The sequence below is a fragment of the Oryx dammah genome, unplaced genomic scaffold (assembly GCF_014754425.2).
Source record: "Oryx dammah isolate SB20612 unplaced genomic scaffold, SCBI_Odam_1.1 HiC_scaffold_2, whole genome shotgun sequence".
NCBI lineage: Eukaryota > Metazoa > Chordata > Mammalia > Artiodactyla > Bovidae > Oryx > Oryx dammah.
In genome coordinates, this window is record NW_024070186.1 from 14,292,899 (window position 1) to 14,309,360 (window position 16,462).

At 45.7% G+C, this 16,462-nt stretch overlaps 1 non-coding gene across 1 annotated transcript; it reads right to left on the reverse strand.

Annotated features, from left to right (window-relative positions):
* Positions 1 to 11,463: 11,463 nt before the first annotated feature.
* On the reverse strand, positions 11,464 to 11,536 carry TRNAG-UCC. The gene has a single exon. It is a non-coding gene; the product is annotated as a tRNA-Gly (tRNA).
* Between the last annotated feature and the right edge of the window lie 4,926 nt (positions 11,537 to 16,462).

Consider the following 16,462-nt stretch of genomic DNA (forward strand, 5'->3'; position numbering starts at 1 on the left):
TGGATAACTTAGATGAAGTAGACAATTCCTAGAAACACAAAACCTAGCAAGATTACATCACAAAGAAATAGAAAATCTGAGTAGACCTATAACTAGTAAGGAGATTGAATCAATAATCAAAAATTTCCCAACAATGGAAAACCCTGGACCTGCTGGCTTAACTGGTAAATTCAACTAAATATTCAAAGACGTAATATCAGTCCTCAACCTTTTCCCAAAAAATTGAAGAGGAGGGAACACTTCCTAACTTCCTAACTTATAGAATAAGACCAGCATTACCCTGATGCGAAAGTCAGAAAAAAAGAAGCTGTAAGAGAAAACTACAGAGCAATATCCCTTTTGAAAATCGATGTAAAAATCCTTCACAAAATACTAGCAGACTGAATTCAGCAGCATGTTAAAAGGATTACACTCCATGACCAAGCTGGCTTTATTCCTGGAGTGCAAGATAGTTTAACATGTGAAAATTGATCAATATACTACACTACATTAACAGAATGAAGGAACCTCCCCCACCATAATCATCTCAATGCAGGAAAAAATTTAATTAAATAGGCTTTCATGCTAAAACACTCACAAACTAGAGGGAAGCTACTTCAACATAATAAAAGCCATGTATGAAAAACCTGTGGTGAAAACCACATTCAACGGTGAGAGAATGAAATCTTTTCCTCTAAGATCAGAAACAGGCAAGGGTACTTTTGCCACTGTTATTCAACTAGTACTAGAAGTTCTAAACAAAGCAATTAGGCAAGAAAAAGGTATTGGAAATGGAAAGGAAGAAGTAAAATTGTCTCTATTTGCAGATGTATGGTGTTATATGCTGAAATCCCTAAGGATTCTACAAAAAATCTCAACCACCCCAAACAACTGTTGGAATTAATAAATGAACTCAACAAAGTAGCAGGATACAAAGTCAGCATACAAAAATCTGTTGCATTTCTATACACTAACAATTAACAATCTGAAAAGAAAATTACAGAACAATTCCATTCATAATAGCATAAGAATAAAATACTCAGAAATTAACCCAGAAGGTGAGAGCTTCATAATAGCATAAGAATAAAATACTCAGAAATTAACCCAGAAGGTGAGAGCATTATACAGTGAAAACATTTCTGAAAGAAATTAAAGAAGACATAAATAAATGGAAACACAGTTCGTGTTTATGGATTGGAATGTTGAGTATTGCCAACATGTCAATATTACCCAAAGTGATGGATGCAATAACTGTCAAAATTCCAAGAAATCTGTGCTTCTTGCAGAAATAGAAAAACTCATTGTAAAATTCACATGGAATCTCAGGGAAGCCCAATTAGCTGAAATAATCTCAAAGAACAGAGCCAGAGGACTCACACTCCTTTATTTCAAAGCTACAGAAATCAAAATATTGTGGTACAGGCATAATGACAGACATATGGATTAATGGAATAGAATAACCCAGAAATAAACACTTGCACATATGGTCAAATGATTCCGATAAGGGTGCCAAGACCATTCAATGAGGGAAGGACAGTTTGTTTTTAACACGTGGATTTGGAAAAACTAGATACCCACATGCAAAAGAATGAAGTTGGATCCTTGCCTAAACCATATATAAAAACTAACGCACCATGAAGCAAAGATCTACATTAAGACCTGAAACAATTAAACTCTCAGAAGGAAGCACAGGGGTAAAATTTCGTGACTTTAGATTTGGCAATGATTTCTTGGATATGATACCAGCAATAAGAGAAAAGACACAGTCAACAAAATAGACACATTTGACTTGGTGAAAATTTTGTGCATAAACAGCCCTTCAAATGAGAGCAATGTGAAGCAGGCTTTGCTATGAAAGAAGGACTACGGGCATACACAGGACAACATGCGGAGACGGTGCCGTGTCCTGTGTGTGGCGAGATGCGAGCTCAGCTTCTATTTCGGGCCGCATGAAGGTGCACAGCCAGGGCCCTCGCCATGTCTGAGAGCTCTGCACCAGAGGTGCAGGTGAGGCCTGTCCAATGGCAGCGGCAGCCCCCCTGCCCACGGCTGTGGGCTCCCTCTCGGGGTGCCTCTGAGCTCTCGGCCACGTCCTTCCCAGCCCTGGTGAGCTCCAGGTTGGGGAGGGTGGGGTGGGGGAGAGGGGAGAAGGGTCCCTGGGCACCATCTCCTCTTCACAGCAGCTCCTCACGACTTCCCCTACCAAGCAAGGAGCCTCCAGAAGGGAAAGGAGGAAGAAACATTTTCTTCGTGGAATTCGCTAGGTTTTACCAATGCGTTTCTCCTGCCCCTCTCTCCTCCGTTAGACCTGACCCCCAATATACCTGTCCCCATACCTGCCCCCTGGGCAGTGGGCAGGGGCCTCAGAAGACAGCAGTGGCCACTGGCCTCACCCCTCCCCTCCCTGTCACCCCTGCCCTGTCCTTCCAGGAGTTTGAGAGACTTCTCCCTTGATGGCCCTTCTTGCTTACCTCCTTCCAGTGCCCCTGCTACTATCTGCTGCCCCTCCCTGGAGAGGCAGTGCTTCCCCACACCCACCCCGGAGGGAAGGGGAGAGGAAGGAGGGAAATCAGATTGTCCCACATAAGGGAAAGGTGAGGACTGAGAAAGGGCAGAAACAGGGAAGGCCAAGGTTGTGCCTGCATCAGGTGGGGTTGTTTGCAGTCAGGCCCTGAACATCATCCTGCTTGAGCATCTGTCAGGGAAAGCAAGTCAAAGGGAGCCAAAGGAGGAGCCACTAGGGCCAGAGGTAGGCCAGGAGGTGGACTCTTAGAGGGTCAGGGTAGGTGAGGGGCGGTTCTGGGGACTAGAGGTAATTCCTGGGGGTGGGGGAATGCAGCCACAGTGTCTCCCCGTTCTCTCTCCCACCCCTGCCCCCAGCTCCAATCCTGGCCTTTTCTTCTCATCCATCTTCTCCCAACAGAAGCCGTGGCCCTAGCCATGGCATTGTATTCCTGTGTCCCCTGCAAGTTCCCCTCCCTTCACCCTCTCCTTTTGCATGGACCCCATTACAATAAGTTTTCAATAAAAACCTGAAAAAAAAAAAGTGTGCAAATGACACTCTCAGAGTAAAAAGGCAATTACAGAATGGAAGAAGATATTTGCAAATCATATCTGGTAAGGGATTAATATAAAACAACGTGATTCATAAATAGATGAAGGACTCGAGTAGACATTTCTCTAAGGATATGTAATGGCTAATAAGTACATGAAAAGATGCTCAACATCGCTGATCATTAAGGAAATGCACATCAAAACTGCAGTAAGATACCACCTCACACCCATTAGGATGGTCGTTATAACCAAAGTGAGCAAACAAAACAAGTGTTGGTGAGACGTGGAGAAGTTGAAACTGCCTGATTTGACCAGTGAGAGTGGCTTCGACCCACCTCCTGTATCTCTTTGGCCATGTTCATTCTTTGTGCTCTCTCTTTCTGATACAAAAAGATTTCAAGCTCATCTTGCTCCTTTCTCCTAAGTCCTAGCATCAGCTATTTCTCCAAGGGGTGCTGGTTCCACATACTGGAGAGTGGTATTTGGAAACCAAGATCTGGGCGCTGGGTGTGCTCATTGCTATAGAGGCGTCTCGGGACAGAGCAAGGAAATAGGTGCCTGAATACACACCATTCTACACGGGTGTGAAGTGAAGTCGCTCAGTCGTGTCCGACTCTTTGCGACCCCATAGACTGTAGCCTACCAGGCTCCTCTGTTTATGGGATTTTCCAGGCAATAGTACTGGAGTGGATTGCCATTTCCTTCTCCAGGGGATCTTCCCAACCCAGGGCTCAAACTCGGGTCTCCCGCATTGTAGACAGACGCTTCACTGTCTGAGCCACCAGGGAAGTCCCTCTACATGGGTGTATTTCTACATAAGTACATGTTGCATCTTGGAACTCTATATCAGGGCCCTACAGGGACCACACCCCATGGCCGCATCCTCATTTTGTTGGACTCCCAAATCCTGTGCCAGGTTGCTGACACCATGGGCTCACCAGCACAGACCCCTCCTCTCCCCAGCTGGTCCCCATATGCCCTCCTGTGCCCCTCAGTGTTGCCCTTCATGCAGCCCCCGCCCCCAACTCTGGGCTCCACCACTGCCTTGCCCAGTCTGGCTTTCAGGCTTAATTATTAAGTGAGGGAGGGGAAGTAGCTGAGGATCTATTAATTTCATCCATGTATTTGGGCTTTTTTATACTTTGAAAACATTTACCCAGCAGCTCACAAAGTTTGTCTTCCCTAAGGAATTGTTCCTTTTACTACCAAACAAGGACCTTTGTTATCTCTAGTTAGTAAGTGTCTTTGCTGCAAAGCCACTTGGTATCAACACTGCGGTATCAGCTTTCTTTCTTTCTTGGTCTATTTCCAACTCTTCCCTTAATCCTTTTCTTCATTATATTTTAGGTAAATCTCTTGTAAATAGCAGATGGCGGTATATTTTCTCCTCTAAGAAACCTGTCTTATAGCTGACAAGCCCACTATATTTATAAGAAATGTAATTACTGGAACCTTAGCACTAAGGATGTCCGTCTTGTTTGGCGTTTTCTATCTATTGCATCCATTTTCACTGGTGTCTCCTTTCGCCCCCCGCCCCTTTCCTTTGGCTTTTTACCCATCTCTCCTCTCCCATACAGACACACAATTTCCCTCTTTCCAATATTCTATTTCTCTTCTTTTAGTACCACAGTTTGATAAAACACAGGATATTTGTTACAGAAGGAAAACCATGGTGGAATAACTACCTCTTCCTCGCAATGAATCACAGTCATGAAGTGGGAAGGACAGGAGTGGTCCGGCTCAGCATCGGTCCAGCCTCTCCCGCCAGGTGTGCCCCCTCCCCCTGGGCTGGGGGCTGGGGGCTGTGGGGGTGTTTCTTCTGCTTCCCCTAAAGTCATTCATGGAAACTGAGTTACAGCAGGCAGGGTGGGCTTTTCCAGGGAGCCTGAGGTAGTGTGTGGGATGTGGATGAACACACTTGATTGTTTCTCTGGCATAATCTCCTAAGGGGAGAAGGAAGAAATGACTCAGGTAGAAAGATCCTATTAAAATGAAGATGGGGATTTGTCATTAAAGAAAAATGACATTATTTAGTGAGATGAATGCTTAGCAGCATATGATAAAAACAAATGTTTCTCCTTGGTGATGGAATCCTGATTTAGCTGGGCATGTGGCTGCCTAGCCAAAGGACTGCATTTCCCAAAAGTGAGAGGAAATGGTGTGTCCTATCTTCCTTTCTGGCATGCAGTCATAATGGCTGGTGCTCCAGCAGCCATTTTGGCCCATGAGGCACTGCACCAAGGATAACAGAACAGGAAGATGCTTATTTAATAAACATGTAAAAAATTAAATGTCAAACCTTGCTCTAAATGTTTTACAAATATTAACTCATTTTGTCCTCATAGCAACCACACAAGGTCTGCTGTTCTTAGGTCCACTTGCCCCAGCCCCAGAGTAACTCAGCAAGCCACAGATGAGAGGAACAGAGCAAGAGAAACCAATGAACAATTCATTCCCCACTGGCTTTCCATTCATCATACTCCTCCTATACCACCTCTTTTTTTTTTTTTTCTTGCTCCAGCCCATCTTCAGATGTGAAATTTAAGTTTATTTTATACTTGGGTTCATTTTAAACTCCTCTTGCCTGATCTCTGCCTCGTTCCTCTCTCTGTGGCTTTCCCACCATACTCAGGTACTCATTTTAAAGCACACGGAGAGAAAAGCTAAATGACCCTGATGGTAATGATGGACTAACAGTTGACATCTCAACAGCAAAGGTTTCTGTGTTAGTCACTCAGTCGTGTCTGACTCTTTGCAACCCCATGGACAATAGCCCGCCAGGCTCCTCTGTTCACAGAATTCTCCAGGCAAGAATACTGGAGTGGGTAGCCATTCCCTTCTCCAGGGGATCTTCCTGACCCAGGTATGGAACCTCCATCTCCTACATTGCAGGCAGATTCTTTACCATCGGAGCCACCAGTTCAGTTCAGTTCAGTTCAGTCGCTCAGTCGTGTCCAACTCTTTGCGACCCCATGAATCGCAGCACGCCAGGTCTCCCTGTTCATCACCATCTCCTGGAGTTCACTCAGACTCACGTCCATCGAGTCAGTGATGCCATCCAGCCATCTCATCCTTGGTCGTCCCCTTCTCCTCCTGCCCCCAATCCCTCCCAGCATCAGAGTCTTTTCCAATGAGTCAACTCTTCTCATGAGGTGGCCAATGTACTGGAGTTTCAGCTTCAGCATCCTTCCTTCCAAAGAACACCCAGGGCTGATCTCCTTCAGAATGGACTGGTTGGATCTCCTTGCAGTCCAAGGGACTCTCAAGAGTCTTCTCCAACACCACAGTTCAAAAACATCAATTCTTCAGTGCTCAGCCTTCTTCACAGTCCAACTCTCACATCCATACATGACCACAGGAAAAACCATAGCCTTGACTAGCGGACCTTAGTCGGCAAAGTAATATCTCTGCTTTTGAATATGCTATCTAGTTTTCTTCCAGGGAGTAAGCGTCTTTTAATTTCATGGCTGCAGTCACCATCTGCAGTGATTTTGGAGCCCCCCAAAATCAAGTCTGACACTGTTTCCACTGTTTCCCCATCTATTTCCCATGAAGTGATGGGACCGGATGCTATGATCTTAGTTTTCTGAATGTTGAGCTTTAAGCCAACTTTTTCACTCTCCTCTTTCACTTTCATCAAGAGGCTTTTTAGCTCCTCTTCACTTTCTGCCATAAGGGTGGTGTCATCTGCATATCTGAGGTTATTGATATTTCTCCCGGCAACCTTGATTCCAGCTTGTGTTTCTTCCAGTCCAGCGTTTCTCATGATGTACTCTGCATAGAAGTTAAATAAGCAGGGTGACAATATAGTCTTGACGTACTCCTTTTCCTATTTGGAACCAGTCTGTTGTTCCATGTCCAGTTCTAACTGTTGCTTCCTGACCTGCATACAGATTTCTCAAGAGGCAGGTTAGGTGGACCAGGGAAGCCCAAATTATTTCACAAGTTTGCAGGGGAAAAAAGGACATTTTCAAATGAAAACAAAGGGAGTTAACCATCAAAGGAGCTAGACAGCCAGAGGAAGAATGCCCAGCTGCAGAGAGAGAGGAGTGGTGCATGCACACAAGTAATGACTGTGAAAAGTAACAATGGTCACAGTCGACTTTGGGCTGTTAAAACACCAGAGTAGATTCCAAGACACTGGGCAAAAATAACACACAAATGAAAGGCGACAACTGGAGCGAACGACCCTGAGGTGTTCACATTTTGCAGGAGGGCAGAGTTAGTAATTTGAGATTTTGTTAATCTGAGTGTACAGTTAAAAACACAATGGCACCACTGAAAAACTAGAGCAGGGTTAAGTATGTACCTCTCAAAGAGCAGAGGAAAAAGAAATGGAGCAAAAACCTAAACCCAGAGAATAAGGAAAAGCACATACCTGCAAGCAGGCCCTGGGAAAGAGCTTGGTCAGGGTGGGCACCTCGGCGGGCTGTCCTCAGCCAATCTTAGAACCGAAGTGACCGGAGAGGTCGGGCCAAACGGAGGGACCGAGGCTGCAGCTGAGGATGGGCTGGGGTTGGTGTTTCTCTTCATTGTTCCTGCAGGAACAGACTGTGCGCTGAGTCAATGCTTTTTTTTCTCAACTAGATTGAGTCTTGAGAGCAGAGACCACAACTCACTGAAAATATACATAGCAGTTAACCACTGGAATGAGTACAGTCACATTTAGTCCGTACAGTGTTGAGCAAATACCACCTCCTCTAGTTCCAAACATCTCACTACCCAGAAGGGACCCCCGCACCCACTAAGAGTCACTCCCTGTCCTCCAGCCCTAGCCCGTCACCATGCTGCTTCCAGTCTCTATGTAAAGAGAAACTTCCGTTTTTGATTCCCTACTCTTCACTCTGACGCCAAACACGTGGGTTTTTCCCCATTTCAACCAATTCTCCAGCTCTGACACCAGCTGTCCTACAATTCAACTCAGGTCTGACAGCACACAGCATTAGCTAAGACCCCACAGATTAATGGCTCAGCCTCAAGAGACGAGTCCCACTGTGGATGCCAACCCCAAGGAGTGGGTCCCCAGGTGCCCATAGTTTGTCTGACCTGGCTATAAATCAGGGGGTCCTACAACCCCTCCTTGGGTTCGATCATTTCTTAGAACAGCTCACAGAACTCAGGGAAGCACTTTACTTACATCTGCCAGTTTTTCCTAAGGACTACAGATAAACTGCCAGGGGAGCAGGTCCCCACGGTGAGGTCCAGAGGGGTCCTGAGCGCAGGAGTCTCTTCCCCTATGGAGGTGAGTTATGTCACCTTCCCGCTGTTTGATCAGGTCGACCTGGAAGCTCTCCAATTCCTGTGGGTTTTTTTAGTCTGGCTCTGTCACTGAAGCGATTGGCTAAATCACTGGCCTTTGGAGATTCACTTGCTCAATTCTGATGACCAGATGGATGCAATTCTGTTCCCTCCTTTAAAGCAGAGCAGCTGAGGCCCTGGAGGTTAGCAATGCAGGCTAAGTCGCTTCAGTCACGTCTGACTCTGTGCGACCCTATGGACTGTAATCCTCTGTCCACGGGATTCTCCAGGCAAGAATCTGGAGTGGGTCGTCATATCCTCTTCCAGGGGATCTTCCCCACCCAGGGATCGAACCTGTATCTCACGTCTCCTGCATTGGCAGGCAGGTGGGAAGCGCCACCTGGGAAGCAATAATCGATCCTGAATTTGGACCTGGCTATTTGGCTTCCCAGGCAAAACCCATAATCTCAGCAGAAATCACTGTCCTGTGGCCGGTGCCCTGGGAGCCCATCTTCACTGCCTTCCTCCCCAGTGCCTTCCTACCACCCCCTTGAGGCCTCTTTTTCTCCAAGTCAGCGGTTTCCCAAGGACGTCACCACAAGGTCATGCAAAAGAGATGTGTTTTGTGGCTCTCTCCAGCCTGCACTGGGACTGGATCTCTTCCTCCCAAAGCTCTCTCGTCAGGTTCTGGCTGTGTGGCTAGTTGTGTCCCACTCTTTGTGACCCCAGAGACTGTAGCCCACCAGGCTCCTCTATCCATGGGATTCTCCCGGCAAGAATAGTGGAGGGGGTTGCCCTGTCCTTCTCCAGGGGATCTTCCCAACCCAAAGATTGAACCCAGGTCTGGTGTGATTAGGAGACTGATTCCCAGTGAACTGTCAATGATGCATCAACTCACCAACTTTTTTTTTTTCTATTAAAAAGCTTCCAATCCAATACTCTCCTATTCTGCCTTCTTAATATTCATGCCTCCAACTCTTCCATCAAATCAGGACCAGGCAAGACTTCTTTCTGCCCTGAGGTTTTCCATTTTCCCTTCTCCCAGGATCAGAGGCACTTTTGATTTTTTTTCTTGACTGGAAGTTACTGCTTGCACCCTCCTTCTTTCCATTTTGCATTTTAATGATGGACGCTTCCTTAATGGGAAAAATAAGTTTCTGATGGAGGACTGCGAACAATTTTTTTTCTGTGGGAGACTTGGTGGCAGGAGGACCCCAAGTATTCCCTGAGTCAGGTGGGAACCCGCATCTCACATGGGAGGAGCGGGCTCTGCAGATGGGGCTGCATTGAGGAAAGTGCAGAACAGATCACACCAAGCAGAACCAGAGAGCACCTCCTAATCCAGTCCCAGCAGGTGAGAAAATGGAAAACCCCAGGGAAGGACCGGCGAGTGGCACGCACGTGTGTGTGTGCACGCACATGTGGCACACATACAACTGGGTGGGTGCACAAGTGCATGTGTGCATCTGGCCCCCCCCACAGGGGAGGGAAGTGCATGCAAGTGGTTGCTCTCACTTCCTAAGACAGTGGTTGCAATGGACAGAAAGCTGCCTGCCCCAGAGGCCGGGGTAGAGGGGCTGCCGAGAAGGCTGTGACACCCTTTCCTGGCCTCTTTCCTCCCGTAAGTGTTTTCCCCAGTGAAGTTCATCCTGCTTTCCTGGCTGCCAAGGGGCCCCATTTAAAAGCACACTTGGTCTCAAAAGTGCAAAGGACACATTTTCTTGCATTTCTTCAGAATTTGCTGTCTCTCCTGAACTCAGGTTTTTCAGCTTGAATTTCATTTCCTTGTTTTCAGAAGGACGTAAATTGCCCACCTCAAAGAGAGTGATCGCTGTTCAGTGGAGCCAACCTTCCAGCCCTGGGACTCCCCCTGAATGGAGGCAGGACCCTCTGAGCTGCAGGGAAGCCCCCGGAAGTCTCGGACAGACCCTGCCCCCTCCTCTGCCCCCCCAACCACCATGATGTTCTCTTCTGCTTGAACTTACTTCTTGCTCTTGGGCAATTGCTAAAAGCCAGTTCTCTGAAGAGTCAATTTGCCAAATGACCAAATCCCTGAATTTATGGTTTCTTTGAACTATTCCGTTTTAGCTGAGCAGTTTTCAATTTGTGTTCATATCAGTATACTCAGATTGTTCTTCTATCTTTGCCTCAGTGCCCTGGGGATAGAAGGATTTAAGAGATGGAGGGCTTTGGAGGAGACCCTGGGGAGTGTTTATAGCCTGTGACCTTGACTAGGAAGAGTTATGATCAACCAGCTCTTTATTAACATAATTGCTGTAAAACAGTTTATACTGAAGAATACATTCAAGACTCTGTTCAGTGATGCATTTTTCATAAATACACTTTTAAAGACAGATTTATTCTTCCATTTTTTCAATCTGACGGTATAAAAGAGGTTGCCAGTTGCCTGTCCTGTATCCATTCTCATTTTATTTTCTTCAGCAGGTCTCATTTTGGGGGAGCACTCTTAGGCCAAGTAAACAACCCCATTTCCCTGCCTCCCTGATGGTGGGGAGTACTGGAAAAATCTAAGCAGATGTATTTGGGAGGAACCTCATGATGAAAAGTCCTGCAAAGAGACTCACCCAGGAGACATGCTCTTTGACCTTCAGCTTATTTTCTTTCTGCCTAGAATGTGGTCACAATGGCTGGATCTACTGTCTCTGTATTGGGACCATGAGATGACCTTGATGATGAATGCTGAGAGACTGAATATATAAACGGACAATGGCCAGATCATATATAGAAAAGAACTCTGACCCACAAACTATAGGAACCAATCCTTTTATCTTACAACCGGCCTGCTATAAGTCAGACAGGTAGTAACTCAGACTGATATCTCTAGTAACCCATTATAGTCATGTTTCTAGAATGAAGCTGCTCAGTTGCTTCTACCTTTGTGAATGGAGGTAGGATTTGTGATGTGGATCTGGGTGCCAACTGAGGCTTGGGTGTCTCTCCTCCTCGGAAACTGTAAGATGGTATATTATCCTCCTTGATGATGACTGCATTTCAAAGAGACACCATTGGGGCCTTGAGGAGTTGTGAGACTGGCAAGAGGCTTATTTCATGTTTGACCCACAACTGCCAATCTGCAGACTTCTTCTTCTTTTAAGAGATTTGTTTGCATTTGCCTGTACTGGGTCTTAATTGCGGCAGGCAAGATCTTCACTGAGGCATGTGGGGTCTTAGTTCCCTGGTCAGGGATTGAACCTGGGTCCCCTGCATTGGAAGTGTAGAGTCTTAGCCATTGGACCACCAGGGAAGTCCCCAGACTTCTTAACATGACAGAAAACAAGCCTCTATTACCTTTAATCCACTCCTATAACCAGTTTGTAATGCAATATCCAGCAAAAGAGCAGTTTTGTACAGTTTTTCCAAGTCTAAAAAATTCTCTTGTCTTTGAATATTGCCTCTTCCATACCCTCTTAGAAAATGTGTTAGAGCTTCTCATTGTATCTTCCTTGTCTAAAGTTTTCTTTAATAGTTTTCAACCGTTATCTGCCTATGTTATAGATCTAGCCTCCAGTTCATTAATTCTCTTTTCAGCTGTGTCTGGTTTGTTGTATAATCATTGTGTTGATTTTCTATTTCAATAAATCATAACAAATAGATCTAAAATTTTTGTTAGCTTTTAAAAAATTCTGCTTCTTTAAAAAATATTCGGTTTCATGGGTTATGAGTGCTATTCTCTATATGTTATCTAGAAGAAGTCATTTTAAATATAAGGACAGATTGAAAAAAGAAAGTGTTAGTTGCTCCATTATGTCTGACTCTTTGCAACCCCATGGACTGTTGCCCACCAGGCTCCTCTGTCCATGGGATTCTCCAGGCAGGAGTACTGGAGTGGGTTGCTATTCCCTTCTCCAGGGGATCTTCCCAACCCAGGGATTGAACCTGGGCCTCCTGCATTGCAGGCGGATTTCACCATCTGAGCCGCCAGGGAAGCCCTAAGGACAGAAAAAGATATACTGTGTAGATTAAAAAAAAAAAAAAAAGCTGGAGTGTTTTTTGTCTGTTTTTTGACCCTGAGAAAGGTTTATTGCAGGACCAACCAAGGAGAACAGGTAGCTTGTGCTCAGGAAGCCCAGACTCCATGAAGTGTTTCAGGGAAGAGTTTTTATGAACAGTTGGAGGAAGGGCTGCAGTGTGTGTGACCTTCCTCTGCCTGGTTGGTGGGGAGGGAACAGGATGGTGTTCCATGCACCTCAATCATCAGGCTTCTGGTTCCAACCAGTCTAGTGTCTACACACTTGTTGAGTCACTTGGTTGTGCCCAACTCTTTGTGACCCCATGGATTGCAGCATGCCAAGCTTCCTCCTCCTTCACCATCTCCTGGAGTTTGCTCAGACTCATGTCCATTGAGTTGGTGATGCCATCCAACCATGTTATTCACATACTTGTGCTCAACCTGCAGTCACCGTCCTCCACCTAGGTGGAGGCCTTAGTTCAATTTTAGATGCTATCACTTCCAAGGTTGTCTCCCAACTAAGTGTTGCTGCTGCTGCTGCTAAGTCACTTCAGTCGTGTCCGACTCTGTGCGACCTCACAGATGGCAGCTCACCAGGCTCCCCCATCCCTGGGATTCTCCAGGCAAGAACACTGGAGTGGGTTGCCATTTCCCTCTCCAATGCATGAAAGTGAAAAGTGAAAATGAAGTCGCTCAGTCGTGTCCGACCCTTTGCGACCATATGGACTGCAGCCCACCAGGCTCCTCCGTCCATGGGATTTTCCAGGCAAGAGTACTGGAGTGGAGTGCCATCGATTTCTCCTGTTAGTACTAAAAAAAAAACTGTCACAAAGAAATGGCACAGAAAACGTCCCCAGTGGTGTTGATGATGAGCAGGAGTTAGTGTAGCTGATTTCAGGACCTAATGAAACTCAGGTTCTTGATGTCTCATTGCAGAAAGAATTCAGAGACAAAGTGATAGGTAAGAAGCGGATTTATTTAGAGAGAAAAACACTCCACAGACAGAGTATGGACTGTTGCAGAGGTCAAGCGCGGCCTGGAGTGTTAATATCAGACTGTCGATTTCAGTGCAAGGACTATTACTAGAGATAAAGAGAAACATTACACAAATATGAAGGGGTCAAGCTATCAAGAAGATATCACATTCCTAAATGTGTCAGTCCTAACATCAGAGCTTCAAAACACATGAAGAAAAGCCTGAAAGAACTGAACCTTGAAATAAACCACAATTACAGCTGGAGACTTCTGCGCCTCTTGCTGAGTAACCAATAGAATAAGTAGACAGAACTTCCTAGGCCTGGAAATTACAAGGCTCTGAGGTAACCATGGCAACAACACACCCCAACCAGCCAGGCTCCTGGCCAGATGGCCCATGCCCCACACCAAGGCCTGCAGGAGGTGGTACGGTAAGGATGTCAAGTTTCCCCAAGTTGAAGTGTATGTTTAATACAATTCTTATCAAAGTACAGACAGTATTTTATAGATACAGAAAATATGATTCTAAAATTTATATAGAAAGGTAAAAAAAAACTAGAAGAGCCAACTCACTGGAAAAGACCCTGATGCTGGAAAAGATTGAGGGCAGGAGGAAAAGGGGGCAACAGAGGATGAGATGGTTGGATGGCATCACCGACTCAATGGACATGAGTTTGAGTAAACTCCAGGAGATCATGGATGACAGAGGAGCCTGGCATGCTACAGCCCATGGGGTTGCAAAGAGTTGGCCATGACTTAGCCACCGAGCAATAGCAAAAAAGCTAGCATATGTGTGTGTGCGTGCTCAGACACTCATTGTGTCCGAGTGACCCTGTGGCCTGTAGCCCAGCAAGACCCTCTGTCCTTGGAATTTCCCGGGCAAAAATACTGGAGTGGGTTGCCATTTACTCTTCCAGGGGATATTCCCAACCCAGGGATTGAACCTGTGTCTCTTGCATCTCCTGCATTGGCAGGCAGATTCTTTACCACTGCCCCATCTGGGAAGTACCTCAAAAAGCTAAATAGCTAAATATTTTTGAAAAAGAATGTAAGATGAGAGGAATCAGTCCACCTGATTTTAAGACTTTTAGTTACAGTAATTGAGATTGGGATATTGGTGAAGGCATAGATGCAGAGATCAATGGAATGGAACAGAAAACCCAGAGATAGACCCACACGAATATGCCCAACTGACTTATGACACAGAGTAAAAGCAGTTCCTTGGAGGAACGATAACCTGGTCAACAAATGGTGCTAGAGCAATTGGACATCTGTGGGGGAGAAAAGCAAGCCTCAGACTAAGCCTCGCACTTCATGGGAAAGGGAACCTCAAATGGACCGGATTAAAATGTAAAGCCATATGATTTTCAGGAAAAAAAATAACAAAAGAAAACTTTCAGCATCTGGGGATGGGCAGAGAGTTCCTAACCTATGTCAAAAGCAAGATTGGTGATAGGAAAAATGGATAATGTGGACTTAATAAAAATAAAAAATATTTGGGGACTTCCCTTGGTCCAGTGGCTGAGACTACACTCCCGATGCAGGGCCCGGGTTCAATTACTGGTTGGGGAACTAGATCCCACATGCCACAACTAAGAGTTGGCATGCTGGAATGAGAGATCCCACATGCTGCAACTAAGACCTGTACAGCCAAATAAATTAAAAAAAATGTTAAAAAATTAAAAATATTTGCTCTGTGAAAGATGCTGTCAAGAGGATGAAAAGATTGGCTGCAGATGGGAGAGAATATTTGTAAACTGCATATCTGACAGCATCTAGAATATACAGAGAACTTCCAAAACTCAACAATAAAAACAGTAAAGCCACAACAATACCCAAACAGCTTTGAAAGTGAGCCAAAGACATAACACACATTTTACTAATGAGCGTACACAGAGCACATCTTTCCAGATGGGCTTAGCCATCATGGGCATGCAGACTAGAGCCACAGTGGTCTCTCACCAAAGCAAAATTGAACAGTGACAACACCAGGTACTAAAGAAAGTGCGGAGGAACTGGGCCACTTGGCCATTGCAAGTGGAAACGTGTAGGTACAACCGTTCTGGAAAATGATTTGACTGCTTCTTTTAAAAGCAAACATACACTCGGCACATGATCTAATAAATACACTCCTGGGCATTCATCCTAGAGAGACGAAATATCATATTCACGCACAGTATGTTGGTGAATGTCTGAGGCAGCTTTATTCATAACAGCCAAAACTTGGAATCAGCCCAGATGCCCTTCAACAGGCAAACAGTTAAACTGTGATGTACTCAGTTTGTGGAGCACGACTCAGCCATAAAAAGGAACAATTTCCTGGGCTTCCCTGGTGGCTCAGCAGTAAAGAATCCGCCTGCTAGTGCAGGAGACACGGGTTCGATCCCTGGTCTAATGAGATCCCCCATGCTGTGGAGCAACTAAGCCCAGGCACCGCAGCTATTGAGCCGAATGTCTAGAGCTCGGGAGCCACAGCTACTGAGGCCCGTGTGTCCTAGAGCCCGTCCTCCACAACAAGAGAAGCCACTGCAATGAGAAGCCCGCAGTCTGCAGCTAGAGAATAGCCCCTGCTCCCTGCAACTAGAGGAAGTCCACACGCAGCAACGAAGACCAGCACAGACAAAAGTAGATACACAAAAATCTCTTAAAGAGGAAGAAATTCCTGTTACATACAAGCACCTGGATTAACCTGCAGGGAATAATGCCGAGTTAACTAAGTCAACCCCCAAAGACCACGTACTGTGTGACTTCATTTATAGAACACTCATGATGCAATTATAGAGATGGAAAACGGGCTACGGGTTGTCAGGGGGTGGGGCGAGGTGGAAGGAAAGAGGGTGAGGCTATAAAAAGGCAGCAGAAGGCTCCTCATGGGGGTGGAATGCTACTTGTCTGGACTGTGTTGGTCAACAGGTCTACAGCTGGGTGGTGATTCGGTATAGATTTCTGTAAGATGTTACCACATCAGGGGGATCTGGGTAAAGGCCACATGGCAGCCCTCTGTGTTCTTTCTTACAGCTGCAGGGGAACTTACAATTGCCTCAAAATAAAAAGTTTTATTTAAAAAATGATCTTTTGGGGATGTCCTTGGCGATCCAGTGGTTGGGATTCTGCTCTCACTGCCAAGGGCACAGGTTCAATCCCTGGTCGGGGAACTTAGGTCCCACAAGCTGTGTGGTGTGGTTAAAAAAAAAAAAAATAGTAATTTTTCTTGTAACATCAGAGAGAAGCTAATCTCATGGAGTC